Below are 15,540 nucleotides of genomic sequence, written 5' to 3' on the forward strand. Positions count from 1 at the left end.
GCTCAAAGTAAAGAGGGGATGAAGTGGGCACTAACTGAATGATAATTTACAGACACACTTCATGGCCCTTAAGGAGTTCAACATTACGGGAGTCATAAGGTAAAATGACTAAGTTCTCTACTTCTCTTTTGTTGGGCAAGCTCACTTGTCACTTGACAGATCTTCTTCATGGGAAGCAAGCTTTTGCTGTCTAAGGATGAGGGAGTGCCTTGCCCCTCGTGGCTGGTGTGTTGGAATCGAAACATATTAAAGAGTTAATTCTCTTTAAAAAAAAAACTTCTGGGCGCCTGGGTGGCTCAGTCGTTAAGCGTCTGCCTTCGGCTCAGGTCATGATCCCCGGGTCCTGGGATCGAGCCCCGCGTCAGGCTCCCTGCTCAGCGGGAATCCTGCTTCTCCCTCTCCCACTCCCCCTGCTTGTGTTCCTGCTCTCGCTGTCTCTCTCTCTGTCAAATAAATAAATAAAATCTTTAAAAAAAAAAAACAAAAAACTTCTTAGTCAATAGGCACTACCCGCAAAGAGATTGTGAAAACGGTCTCTTCGGAATGATGACCATGATGTATGTCATCATGCAGATATCTTATCTGAGATTTCCATGCTGTCAGTATTGACACGGTCTCCTTTCATAAGGAATACTCTGTGGATGTGCCAGCAGGTGTACGCATATATTCTAAAGCATAAGTAGAGTCATCATAGAGTAATCCAGCTTAAGGTTTATGTGACCCCTGAAGGCATCCCAAGTGTAGAAGGGCCATTGAGAGTTCCTCGTAAACAGAGTCTCAGGCTTTTATTTTTATTTTATTTTTTTAAAGATTTTATTTATTTATTGACAGACAGAGAGAGTGCAAGCAGGGGGAGCGGCAGGCAGAGGGAGAGGGAGAAGCAGGCTCCCCACTGAGCAGGGAGCCGCCACGCGGGGCTCGATCCCAGGACCCTGGGATCATGACCTGAGCCGAAGGCAGGCGCTTAACCGACTGAGCCACCCAGGCGCCCCGAGTCCCAGGCTGTTATATAGACATCCGGGGAAATGCAGGTGCTGCGGCAGCCCTTGCCTGCCCGCTAGAGTAATCCTAGTCGCCATCCAGATCACGATTCCTTACGGCTCATTCATCTCTCCTCTTTGCTTCCCTTCCCCTTGTGAGGGCTTAGAAGATAAATTACACTCCAGAGTTAGAGTTTATCCACAAGGTCACACCACAAGTCGTAGAAAGAAAACCAGAAATTTGCACTTCCACCCTTTATCTTAATTCCTGGCCCGTGCGAAACCTCTTAGGATCTCTATCCACCTCCTATGATGGTCGGGAATTCCTGGGTCAGTCGGCGGGAGAGAACTGTGATGGTTATACCTCCCTCTGCATGTTTCCTGGCCATATAGCAGAAATCATAAAAGAATGAAATGGTCAGATCCCTAACCTTTCCATTTCTTTGCTTTATAAATGAATAACAGTGATCTAAAAGTGAAAGAATGTAGCTAACCAGTGTCATTTGGGATCTTCTAAAGTAGTACGGAAACTCTGCATTCTTCAGACCAACTTGTGGCAGGCCAGCACATTCCTCTCCGATGAGGTGGAGGAGTACTGGTGGCGGGGCTGGGATTTGTAGGGCTGGGGCGGGGAGCTGCTGTTTAAAAATACATTTAATTATATTCCTTCTCTGCAGTAATATTGATACCATTTTTAGCCCATTACAAATACTGTGATTTTCATTTAAATCACGTCCATTATCTTATTGACCTAGTTTTTATTTTGTAATCAAAATGTTCTATTTCTGGATAGCTTAGCCCAGAATCTTTTTTTTTTTTTTTCTTTAAGGTTAGGGACCTTTTGTGGAGTTTGGTTTTTTTTTTCTTTTCTCTGTCATATCTGCGGACAGATGGGTTGCCTCTGTGTTCGCTGTATTACGGAAAATGGTATTATATTGTTCTCTAGAAGAGTGAGGCTTTTCTCTATTTAATTTGGCGGTATGCCATGGGACCTCACATCTGGTGGCATTTTTGGTGGGTGGATGGTGGAAGGGCTAGGAAATTCTATTTCTATCCAAAATGAGAGGTAGAGGTCTGATTCTTTCTTTCCCTTCTTTCTCTGCTCTTCTTCACTTTTCCTGTTTTCAGCTTTCTCTATTCAGAATAAAGGATCACACTTATTTTAAGGCCTGCCTTATTTTAAGCCCTGCCTTTTCTCTGATTCTTCCCCTCCTCTTTTCTTTCTTTTTTAAAGAGATTTTATTTATTTATTTGACAGACAGAGAGAGAGAGCACAAGCAGGGGGAGCGGAAGGCAGAGGGAGAAGCAGACTCCCTTCTGAGCGAGGAGCCCGACGTGGGGCTCGATCCCAGGACCCCGGGATCATGACCTGAGCCACCCAGGCACACCCCCCCCCTTCCTCTTTTCTTCCTGCTCTTTTCTTTACCTTCTCTTTCCTGCTTTCAGCAGTGTAGGCCCACTTTGTCGTTTCTTTGCTCTGGCTGGAAGCTCACTCTGGGGAGACCCCCCCTGGAGATGCCCCTGGAAATGCTCCACGTTTCTTTTCCATATTATTTCTCAGTATCCTTCTTGATACATGAAGGTACCTTGCTCTTTCCTCCAGACAGCAAATAGAACCAGAGAATGTGAGGATCAAGAGTGACCAGACATCTTCTTTGGCAAGTGAGGAAGGAGAAGGGCAGCGAATGATTTCTCCTAAGATTCAAGGGCAACTTAATGGCAGAGCCAAGTCAATGACCCCATCTCCCTTTAGCCAGAAAGTCATATAGGTGTGGTGCCTGCTTCCTTTTAGCACCCATTTCTCTTAATCACCATCAGCCTTCTCAAATATTTTTCTGTGTAAATGTGTTTTCGGGGAACTGAGTCTTTCATGTGTCTCTTTCTTGTAAAAAGAAGACACAAAAGGTGGAGTGCTGTAACAGGAGTCCCTTCTGGGTCGTTAGGGATTTTCTCAGGAATGGTATTTTGCTCCAGGTCATTTCTGTTGATGTATTCATTCCTAAGAACTGGTAGATGACTATGACATATAATATTCGAGCTTGAACTCCTTCCTGCCTCACTGGAGTCTCTCTGTTAATCAGGAAACCACATTTAAAGCTGTGTCCTGAACTCTGCACAGCATGTCAGCTTGGCCAGGAAGGATAGGGAATTCCTACTGGTAGCAGCCAGTGGGGACCAAGGGAGTAACTGAGGTCAGATAGGAGCTTAGCAAGGAAGACACTGACAGTTCAGGGTACTTTTCAGCCACTGGGATTGTCTCTTTGTTTTCTGAACTCCCCCCGTGGTTGAGGTCGGACAAAATCCAGGCTATCAGCCCCCTGAGCCAGTGACCCTACGCTTTGGAATTTTATGATCTAACTTTTTTTTTTTTTTTTAACTGAGGAAGCTTAACATAGGGTTGTTAGCTTTTATCTTGAAAAGTAAGGATGTTAAAAACAGCAAGAGCCAAATTGTCATATAATGTTACAATCCTTTCATAAAAGAAAAGATATTTTCACACCAGAAGTAGGAAGAATATAATCTCAGAATAAAAGACAGTCCTCGGGTGCCTGGGTGGCTCAGCTGGTTAAGCGTCTGCCTTCAGCTCAGGTCTTGATCTCAGGGTCCTGGGATCGAGCCCCAGGTCAGGCTCCCTGCTCAGGGGGGAGTCTGTTTCTCCCTCTGCCCCTCCCCCTGCTCATGCACACACACGCGCTCTCTCTCAGATAAATAAATAAAATCTTAAAAAAAATAAAGGACAGTCCTCTATACCACACACATATAGCTTCGGGAAAAACCCCTATTGTGTTGTACTGTATTGTATTGATCTTACTTAGCCACAGGCCAGCATGAATTTTGTCCCAGAAGCAGTGTAGGTCTGTGATACATGGGAACCACAGCCTCGCTCTGGGGCGGGGAAGCCCCGGCTCGTCTCTCCAGGGAGAACACAGAGGATGCCTGAAGGACACAGCACACAGAGCAGCCCATCAGTGTCCAGCACATATATGGTAGTGCTCAGTGAATGACGTTTGTTTTTGTTCTCTCTTAGAGAAGTAAATTACACTAGAGACTTTCAGTTTGGACTTCAAGGGACACTGCTCTTGTTGGGCTAATTTTCGTTGTAGACTAGGGTCTGATCTTCAGCTGTATGGATCTTTAGAGTGATTTCATCAGTTACCTCCTGGATGGTCAGGAAAGACTTGCTTTCCCAAGTTCGCAGGAGGCTAACCCATACATAAAAATGCAGTTCACTGTTCTGCAAGTAGAAGAGAGGCTTTTTCAGGGACCACATCAATTGATCGGTCTGCCCAAATCCCATGTCCTCCCCACCGTGGGGAGAGGTGGGATGGATGCTGGGGTGGCAGTCCCCGTGTTCGCTTTCCTTGGAAAACACAGAATCAAAGCAGTAGGAATTTATTCACTGAGTGTATTCCAGCAAATGTAAGGTAGAACCCATTTTATTTCACTGGTGCTCTTTTCTCCCTTTCCTTTGGACATTCCTCTTCATCGAAAGACAGTGAAATATAATGGTTAAGAGAAGAGGCTCTGGAGCCAAAATGGCCAGGTGTGAATCCAGGCATTGCGTCCTACTGGGTGTGTGGTATCAGGCAATTTACTTGAGCTCTTTGTGCCTTTTCTTTTTAAGATTGATTTGTTTATTTGAGAGAGAGAGAGCATGTGTGCATGTGAGCCCCCCCCCCCCCCGGGGAAGGGGTAGGAGCCGAGGGAGAGGGAGAGAGAGAAAGAATCCTTGAGCAGACTCTGCACTGCGCACGGACCTGATCCAGGCTCCATTCCAAGACCCCAAGATCGTGACCTGAGCCACAATCAAGAGCTGGCCCAAGCGCCCCTGACCTCTTTGTGCTTTAATGTTGTCTTCTGTAAAATGGAGATATATAATACAATTTGCCACATAGATTTGTTTTGATAAGGAGTTGAGACATGTAAAGTGCTTAGAGTGGTGTATAATCTGGATGATCAACAAATATTTATTATTTATATTATTGAGGAAGGTAGTTTTGTGGTGGACATGGAAAATGAATAAAAATCAGATGGGCGGGATTATAGATGTTAAAGGGTTAGATTCGTATCCTTAACTTCCCTTCCTACAGAATTCAGCTCTCCAATAATCTTTGGTTTCTGTTTTTACCCTTCATTGTTTCAATAGATTTTCGTATCACATCACTCTGTCAAGACTGCTTTTCACTGATCGCATCTTTGGTTGACTATTCTCTGTTGACATATTGAGAGATACTTTGAAGCTGTCCAAGGCTCTTCTCCCCAAGGTGCTCCTTTGGAGGAGCTTCTGTTCTTGGTACGGTGGACCCCTCCCAGCATGTCTTCTGTAGGTCACCCCTTCCTGGCTTTTCCCCCTTGAGCTTGGACTTGCCTTAGTTGGCAGTATTGGGAGAAGCCCCCTAACTCGTGATAAGTCAAGCACGAACCTGTCTGCTGAGAGACTAAGAGATGCTGAGATATTTGCACAGATATCCTCTAAAATAAGTAGCAAGAATTATAGTAAAGCTGATTCTGGGACTAGCTTTATATGCGCTTTCTCCTATTTTGCCAAGCCCACAGGGCAAAGTGACAGATAACGTGATTTTTTTTTGCCATTTCTCCATTCCCTGAAGAAACCTAACATCTATTTTCCAGTGGAAGTCAATGCCAGATTGACAAGTATTTAGGGTGCCTTTTATAGGAATGCATGCATTCCATCTACTCTATATCTGTGTCTAATACCTGTAGTATGAGCATTTTTCAATTTCCTCACTAAACTTACTGTGACATATATTAGCCATTAAAATGCTTTATTATAAAATATTCCAGGTACCTTGGCCACTGAAACAAATTAGTCCACCCACCACCTATCTGCGTTATAATGAGAAACTGAAACTGATAATTAGCTAAAAACTTTCCTTCGGTACATCACACGATCATGATGTTCTTGTAGGAAGACTTCTCCTCACTGCGCTGCTGCGTTCCCACCCCTGTAGGTGCAGCTTTCCTCCCGGACTCCTTTCTCACTTTCCAAGGCAGCCAGAATGAACTGTGTGATTGGACTGCCAGTCTTGCTTGCTCACTGCCGGTCGAGGGGTCAGAGAGATGCCAGCTTTTTGGAGGAGAAGAGGAGAGGTCAGCTGGAAGCATGATTTCTAGCTTGGTAGTCAAGGTTTTTTGGCCGAGAGTGTTGCAACTTTGCTGTCAAAGTTGTGCCGGGTTCTCTGCTAAGGCACAGGCGCTGTCCGTCCTCTACTGTGGGACAGTCAGGTCAGATGAACACCAGCTCTTCCCTACGGGCCAGCTGCACCGGGAGGACAGTCAGCCTTGCAGAGTAAGTGACAGTTTCAGGAAACTTCATATGAGGATGGTTGAAATTAGCCAATGAAGAGCCAGGCTCCTTTCCACCTATCTCTTGGAGGTGAGAATGTCCTCTTTGGGTTCTACTTGGTAATTTTGTAGATCTGGCTAGGATAAAGATGGCATGGTGGGGAGATCCCACCCATCCCAGGAGCTGAGGCTCTGCAGAGTGAAGACTCCTTTTACAGCGCATTTCAACGTTAGGTTCTGAGACCTTGAGGTCAAGAGTACTCTTTAACTGAATCACATGACATACATGTAAGAGGAGCTTAAAGGGAAGGTGTAATTATTTAGCTCTCCAATTAATTATAAATGTTACCCGGGGACCACAGAGCTCCTAGACCTCCCCATGGAAGCTCAGTGACCCCCTCACATTCCAGATCTGGGCTGTATTCTCCTGCAAGGTCTCAGCCAGCCAGAGATTCAGCCTCCTTCTCTGGGCAAATGACTGCCAAATTCCATCTCTAGGTGGCCCCCATCCTTACATGCCCGAAAGCTTGTTTAACATCCTGCTCTGGGTGGGTAGCCATCTGACCCTACGACAGTCAAACCCTACCCCCCCCCACCAACAAGAGTCTCTTCCTCATCCAGCCATCGCCTGCGGCCAGACCTCTCTGCACATTTGTGATCTTTCCACTGTGGTATCCACTTGGCCTCCAAGTGAGATTCATTCCATCTTGCCAGCATTCCCCCCAAGCTGCTCTACCCTCTTCCCATTGTAATGTCCTTACTTCTCACTCTTGGTTTCCACTCTCACATCTTCTAAGATTACATTCATTAGCAGAAAAGTCAGACTGAAGAATTAGGCACACCCTCTGGCTGGCTATGTTTTACATGCTGTGCAGGAGGTAGAGAATGAGCAGAATTGGGCCAGGCTGGTGCTTAGAGGAGGATGACACTGGGCAAGTCCCTTGGCTTCTTGGAGGTCCCGTTTATGCACCTGTAAATTGTGGCTGCCTCATTCATAGGCTGCTTGTGAGGGCTTGATATCATAATCAGGCAAGGAAATAAATGAAACTGGGCAACCAAGTATCCAATTTATCTCTGGCTCTCTGTATTATAAAGAGGAGATATTTAGGATTGCAGTTCCACATTGCTATGGCTGTTTTGGGGTCCCTTACCTGACGAGGAACATGGAGGATGCTAACATTTTGTTCAGCATGCTGGAGTCACCCAGCTATCTCAGGCTGTGCCCAGCTGCTCGAGGGCTGAGGGGATCAGTATCTCCACAGGCCTGTGAGGCATTCGAGATGCGTCATGGTCAGGAAGTCAGTCTCAAAGTTCCTGAGAGACCTGCCATCTTCCCTGGTGGTATCCATTCTTATCAGGGCTATTAACAAAATTTTTTGTGTGGGGGACTTTTTGGTGGTGGCATTTGGTTCTTTTATGGCCCTTACTTTATCTGGATCATGAATAATCAACTGATGAATCCCTATCCCTGTTCTCATTCTTCAGCAGACATTTCCTGGGGATGCTCTACTTGGTGCTTTAGGGAAAGAAAGATGGATGGGAGCTAGCGGTCATGAGGTAGAACATAGCACCTGAAAACAAACAAACCATCACAGAGCCCAGCTGTCAGAGTGCTGGCTGACTCTGGACTCTGAAAATTTCCTTTGGAAACTACCTGTGCTGTGTCACTACCTGGGACTTTGCTTGAGACAACCGTAGCTCCTTGTATAACAGCACACTGGGACAGAGTTTAGGTGGCCTAGTGTCATCACCCGGGGGGAGGGGGTGTGCTTGGAGCCAGGAAGGGGAAGTAGAGAAGTGAGCCAGGCCCACTCTAGAGTCCCTTGTCAGTCTCCTTCCCCTGGTCCCAGGGTCTTGGCCAGTCTAATTTCCCAGGCTTCCCTGTATCTAAACTCTCCTTTGGATGGTGCCATACTGTTCTCAAATCACCTGCCTGCCTTTTATCCTTGTAGGAACATGGGATGTAGATATTATTTTTATTTTCTTCATAACTCATGGAGGGAACCAAGAGTCCTCTGAGAAACTGGATAACTTGTTCTGGAAAGTGATAGTCTGGGGACATAAGCCCAGGCAGTTGTCACACTGTCATCCACTTCTCTCTCGGGACATTTGCCCCAGCACAAGTTTTTCCACAGGTGTCTTCTGTTTGCAAAGAACAGGAGAAAGCTCCATCTGTGGCTGAGGAGTGTTCCTAGAGAGTTTGTGGGAGTGGGAGCCCAGGAGCCCATAAGTGCCCAGGAGGACAGCAGCTCAGCAACGTGAGGGGACACCTTGATCTGCCAATGATGGAGAACATGCCAGTCACCGCGATTGTCAAGCAAGGTTGTCATAGTGAGACCACACAAGAGTAGCATTTGGCAGTGCTTCATAGATACAGAAGCATGATTCTCTTTTGGTCTATATGCATTTTTATACCCAGGACAAGGGTCTACATATACTTGCCTTGACTTATGAGATTAAAGTAATATAGAATAAACATTTTACATGCCTATACTTCAGACACATAAAATAGAGTCTATAGATTGCTTTATTGTCATTTTATTCCTGAACAGTTCAAAGCCCTGCCCCTGGTGTGTCTAGCATGTTCTGAGTCTGTAATTGGTTCGTCAGGTGGTTGGGACAGAGCGCTGATTAGCAGATAAAAGCAGACCACTGAGGTAGACCCTTGGGGAATCTAGCCCAGAGTTTCCTATTCTGTGAAGATAGCTTCCATTCCAATCAAGACCACCGTTTGGATCTTCTGTCTATTCATTAATCTCAGTCCTTAGTGAATCTATTACTGTGGGTCATGGATTTGTTCCTTGTGCATGCACGTTAGCTGCATACTATTCCATGGCCAGGGGTCGCTCCCAAAGACTCTACCAGCTGTTTCCACATGTCTGCTATTGGTTGGGAAAAGGTTGGCGGGAGAGTGAGTAGGATGCATGCAAATCTGTGCCCACTAATGGAAAAATATATTCAGATGGTGTGAGGCATCTCTGTCTGAGATGTCCTCAGACTCTGTCTGAGGACAGTCCCTTACATTGACAGCTGTGTCCTAGGTGCTGAATACAATTTTTCCCCTCAGAGAGCAGAATTACCAGGGGTGCAGGCTACAAGAGTAAATGATTGAGTGCAGTGCTTTATTAACTATCCGGGAAGAGTAGTAGGCATTGAGATCAGTAGCTGCCATTCTTACAAAGAAAAGCTGAGAGCAAGGGGTTGGGTGCCTGAGCAGGGCATCAGATAGGAGCAGCCCTCATGCACAGCGACATTCGGGGGCTTTCGCTGTAGCCACACATGGCAGTTCTCGCCCTGGGGTTCTTGAAGCATGCCCGTGACCAGTGTTTTCATCACTAAGGTCTAGATAGAAAAACCAAGCATAGTAAAGTTAGGTGATCTATTCAGCCCAGAAAGATCATGGCAAATTGAAATAACACCTGTGGATACTTTGCTCCATTGAGTTAGAGACTTGACAGGTGGCAGTGGAGGGGTGGAGATCCATAGTAGCTGAGATTCAGGCTTTGCTCATTCTCGTGTTTCTCACAAAAGGCTGTGTGATTATTCAACATCTTGACGGAGACCCCTACTAGATGGGACGCTTATTGACAGCCTACGTCCTGACCAGGGAGGGTCCTTGAAGCCACTCTTCAGCTCCCTCTGCCCGGGGTGTGGAGCTGCTGATGGCCTTGTGGGTCCCCACACCCTACGCCACCCCTGAGAAGTCCTGACACCAAAGGGGATGCCCTGGGAAGGGCTGCCAGAATTTCCTGTACTGCTGGGGCAGTAATCCAAAGGTCACAGACTCTGCAAAGGCACCCCCTTTGTTGCTCAGTGGAAGGCCCAGAACACAGGGGTCCGAGGTAATTGATCACACTGGGGAGACTACTCCATTGAAGTTGGACATAGCAGGATGAAGGAGAAGTGACTGAACTGATTAAGAATGGGCTTAACTGAAGAGCTAAGCTGCCTCAAATCTTTCGTGGAAGTAGGCAGGATGTAAATCATAAATCATAAATAAATAAAATGCACGAGCTAAATAAAGGCCCTTTAAATCTACCATCCCTCACATCTGCAAGTGTTGCAAAGTGGCAACGAAGTGGAATTGGCCTGTGTGGATGATTTGGGTGGGCGCTCCTTGACACTGAGGCGGGATTCAGCTTCAGATACTTCTCATCCACAATATGTTTATCCAAACCCTGGATAGCAGCCAGGATGAGTAAAATGATGGACTTTGGCCCAGAGTAATGAACCAAGGCAACTAGGCTGATTTCTCGATCCAGCTGGAATTTTAGGGATTAAAGTTTTTAGTCAAATTATATATATAAAATATATATTATATAAAAATATGTACTAAATATAAATGTATGCGATATATATTTTTATATAATATATACTATGTTATATATGAATATAAATATAAAATATATAGTTTTATATATAATATATGTTTTAAACTATATATACTTATAACACGTATTATAATATACTTGTATATATACTTATATATACTTATATAACATATATTCTGACTTTTTGGTTTTTCTCTATTTGGCCAAAAGCATGACTACTTTTTCTTTCTGTTCTGTTTACAGCAGTGTTACTGCATCTTATGAGGAAGTTTATCCAATAGTATGTAAGATAAAAATCGAGCAGACAAAATTACCCTTCAAAGCCTTAGAAAGGCCTCAGGTTAGAGACCGACCTACAGTTTCTCCCTAGGGCCAACCTGGTCAGTTTCTTTCCTCTCTGGCATGAGAATAGCTCGTTAGCTATTTCTTTCGTTGAGTCTCACCTGAGATTCAGAGAAGCTCCCTGGGTCCACTCCCAGCCAGGCCGTGCCCTGGTCCCCCAGCACGCGGGCCAGATGCCTGTGCGCCCGGGCGGCGGGGGGCAGGCGAGGCAGCTACTCTGTCGTGGCCTCTCCCACGTCCCTGATCAGGGCAATCAGAAGCCAACTGAGACTTGTTTGTTCACAAACCTGTTTACACCAGGTGTACTTTTCCCATTTAAGACGTAACTAAATGTTACGTAAACACATGATACATGAGTGTGAAAAGGAGAGGTGTTTCTATGAAGCTACACCATTGTCTTGGAAAAACTTGTCCGGGATGAACAAAAATTGTGGGCAAATGAAGATAAACAAGATAACTTTAAAAGATTGTGGGGAACGTCATAAAAATCTAGGCAGATTCTGCAGTTCAGATTGCTTTTCAGCTGTCTTTGGTTTTTTATCTTTTTTAAAGAAACTGGAACCTGAAAATCATAGCAGATTTCTGGTTTATACGGGACACTGGGACTTGCAGAGAGTGGAAGCCAAGGCATTGCTCCTGTGCCAAATTTGTGAATGAGTGTACACTCATATATTTAAGTATCTGTGAATGTAATGCTCGTTTGGGCAGCACATATACTAAAACTGGAAGGACAGAGAGAAGATTAGCATGGCCCCTGCACAAGGATGACATATAAATATCTGTGAATATATATAAGTATCAATGAATCTATCTATCTATCATCTATCTATCTATCTATCTATCTATCTATCTATCTATAAGGAGAGTATCATTTTTATGATTCCATGCTTTGACCAGTTTTTCTAGACTGAGTGTCAAAGTGTCAACCAGTCATGATCTCTTTTGCAGCTGTGGCATGTTGCGTAAAATACACATGTCCACTGAGTATGTCAAGGTGCTTATACTATGCAGGTTACAAGAGAGCTGAGCCAGGCTGGGGAGGGAGCAGAAAGACACACATCTCCCTTATCATGCTCATCAAGGACCCATGTAACTGGGGGACACTGTGGGCAGACCTGTCTACTCGAGCTCTCTGACTGCACTCACTTTCTTTCTCCCACCCTCTCTCCCCCACCTGCTCTCTTTTCCTCTCTACCTCTTTCTCTTCTCTCCCTAACCAATGTAGTTTAGTTCAAAGAACTCTGAAATAAATAAGGGAGAGAGCATTCGGAGTTGAACAAGAGTATATTTCAAAGTACTTGTTTCTTTTTTTTTAAAAGATTTTATTTATTTGAGAGAGAGGGTGAGAGTGAGAGAGCACAAGTGGGGGGGGCAGGGGGAGGAGCAGAGGGAGAGGGAGAAGCAGACTCTCCACTAAGTAGGGAGCCCGATGCAGGGCTCGATCCTGGGACTCCCAGGATCATGACCTGAGCCAAAGGCAGATGCTTAACTGACTGAGCCACCCAGGCGTCCCTCAAAGTACTTGTTTCAAGAAAGATAGTCTTTAGCTTAAAAAAGATGTGAAATATTTGTTTGTTCATGTGAACCCAACACACACACACACAAACACACACACATACACACACACAGAGGAGAGAGGGAATTCCTTTAAATAATGAGATAATGAGATGTGATTTATTAATATGTGACTTCCATTTGATAGTTCAGGAATATACCTATTTCTCATGAAGTGAGATCAGGATATAATGAAAGAAATCTTATTTTAGGTGTCCTAAAATCCAATGGGTCAATTTTCTGTCCTCTCTGGTCTAAAAACATTTTCGAAAGACCTTCCTCTGTCTCTGTGCTCTCTCTAGACTCTATATCAGAGCACAAACAAGTGCAGGAAAAACTGAGAATACCTGTAGATACCGGACACGCTAAAAGAGGTATCTGAGAGCCCCCAGGAAGAATAATATTTTACCATGAGGTGGCTTTTGTCTTTCACAACAACAGCCGTATGAATGTGCTTTAATTTATGCTAACCTGGAATGCTTAAAATCATAAAACAGGTATGATTATTAGGTTCCTATTCATCCAGGGAATGCAGATCCCAAAGATAAGTATGCCGGAACACGAACTTCGTGGGAAAGCATGCATCTATCTACCTCCAACAAAAAAGAGACCGTCCTTCATTTCAGTAATAGCTCTTTGGGGTTTAATTTTGATAGATTGTGAGGTATTTTATTCTAGCACATAAACCAGATGCTTCTCTCAAGTTAATGGGGGAACAACTGATGGCTGCCAGATTAACTAGGAAAGAAATGTTTCTCTCTGCAGTTCTGGACAATAATGCAATTTAATGGCATTTCACCTGGGTGGACTTTTAAGATGGATGCATTTGTCTTTTGCCTCTCAGGGCATAGGTCCAAATTTGGAGCAGATGGTGGAAAAGATGGATGGCCACAGAGATCTCCAGGTGAAATTTGTTGGATTTCCGCAATCCTCATTAATTCCTGGTTGACCGGCATCCATCTCCATCGCTCTGACCCTCCATAATGAATTCTGATTTCTGAGGATTTTCTGGGTCTAGAATAACCAAAATGTGCTGACTAAAATCTGAATAGATTGAAAGAAGCACTCACCTGCTATTTCAGGCTTTTGGAAGAAAGGGACTATCTCAACCTGAAATCTTGTTGTTCTTACTTTGAGCAATGATGGATATTCTTTCCTGGGAATGGGACACAACTGGGCAGGGTATGAACTCGAAAGCTCAGGGAGTGAGTTTAAGAGACAAATTTCTTCTGCTGTTGTTCAGGTAAAGGAGAGACCTTTGGGTTCTTAGATTAAGTCTGATGAGAGACTCACCACCCATCACTAAGCAAGACTGACAGGGGTCACCCCAACTATGGAACGAAGTATAAGGAGAAGCAGATGATTGTGGGAAAACCCCATTGTTCCAGGCCATGGAGGTAAAGAGGGGACCCCCAAGATCAATGGAAGGAAGGACCCATGGGAAGTACGAGGAACAGCAACGCTTCATGGATTTAATTAAAACAGTGCCTATGTGAGCTTCTTGATTCATGGCCTGATATTCTCATTTACTTCCACATTAGGGTAGGCTTATTGACATAATTGTTTTTGCTTATACTGAAGCCTCTCCTGCTAACCAATTTGTATTACTATTATTTTTTATTGCAATTGTCTTAGCCCCCATTCTGAGCCAGATGTCTTCAGTTTATAAACATTGCCAACGACACTTAACTAAGAGGACAAATGATCCCCATTTAGGATGAGAATTTATGTGTGATTGTGACAGGGTGAGCATTAGCCCTTTCGTTGCCATAGACCTACAGACACGTTATCTATCCGCACATGTTGGGAGGGAGGGAACATACCAGTAAACAAAATCTGGCAAATCGTAGGTACCTAAGACCACAGAAGAAAATGCCCAGGAGATGTGCACTTAGTTTTAACAAAAGCTAAATAAGTGTGGTATTTTTCAATGGGCCTTCTCTTCACCTGAGCAGAATGACAATATTTTACTAGTCAACCAAGACATACATCAAGATTTAAACCAACCTCTCACCTTTCATGCAAAGCCTAACCTCAGTGGTTATTAAAAATAAATGGGATTTAAATGAATGTAGAAGCACCTATTTTATTTCTAATTTCACACTCTTGTATTTTGCACTGTGGTTTTAGATCTGTTTGTGAAGGCTGACTGGGGCAAAAAAACAGTCCTGAGAGACATCTGGGAAGGGACCAGGCTTTCAAGTCCATGACAAAGTCCCAGGCTCTGGGTTTAGCTGTTACCAACTCACCAAGTGACCTCAGTCCAATTTCCTCACTTTGAAAACCGGGCGCCTGGGTGGCTCAGTTGGTTAAGCGACTGCCTTCAGCTCAGGTTATGATCCTGGAGTCCTGGGATCGAGTCCCATATCGGGCTCCCTGCTCAGTGGGGGGTCTGCTTCTCCCTCTGACTCTCTTCCCTCTCGTGCTCTCTGTCTCTCATTCTCTCTCTCAAATAAATAAATAAAATCTTTAAAAAAAAAAAAGAAAATGGGAACAATTACGCATACTGTCTTTTTATGGGATACGGTGGTATCTATGATTGGTACCATTGGTGGCTTTAGGCTGAGAGTCTGAGGGTGTAACTCTCCTCTCTTCCTCAGGGACCGCGAGTGTAGGTCAGGGATCCAGGTCCAGGGAGGGCATTGGCTTTAATTTCTCCCTAGTCTACACAGCAGTTACGGCATCCAGTAACCCACCGTCATTCTGATTGGAGAGTCAAGGAGAGGTGCATGCCATTCCTCCACATCCTGACATTCTCCTGGATTACCAGCTCTCTTTCTGTCATATTTTCCCTGCTCACAGGGCCGGTGACCTGGGCGAAGTCTCCGTGGGCCCCCTCCTTTTGCTGTCACCTGTTATGTTTCACCAATAACTGACTTCCAGGTGAATAGTAATTCATTCACAACTGTTCTCACGGGCGTTATTTTGCTTTCTCGAGAATGTTTACTAAGTTCTTACCGTGCTTACACTTTGCTGTCTTCCTCTTGTTAACTTGAGAGAACTGTGGAGAAGAGTGGGGATGGGAG

At 44.7% G+C, this 15,540-nt stretch overlaps 1 protein-coding gene and 1 non-coding gene across 4 annotated transcripts in view; both read left to right on the forward strand.

Annotated features, from left to right (window-relative positions):
- Positions 1 to 15,540, forward strand: part of SAMD4A (sterile alpha motif domain containing 4A) — a 204,775-nt gene that overhangs the window by 72,231 nt on the left and 117,004 nt on the right. The window lies entirely within an intron of this gene.
- Positions 11,653 to 11,759, forward strand: LOC118543484 (U6 spliceosomal RNA). Its single transcript, XR_004921081.1, has one exon. It is a non-coding gene; the product is annotated as a U6 spliceosomal RNA (small nuclear RNA).

This window comes from Halichoerus grypus, chromosome 8, assembly GCF_964656455.1.
Source record: "Halichoerus grypus chromosome 8, mHalGry1.hap1.1, whole genome shotgun sequence".
Classification (NCBI taxonomy): domain Eukaryota; kingdom Metazoa; phylum Chordata; class Mammalia; order Carnivora; family Phocidae; genus Halichoerus; species Halichoerus grypus.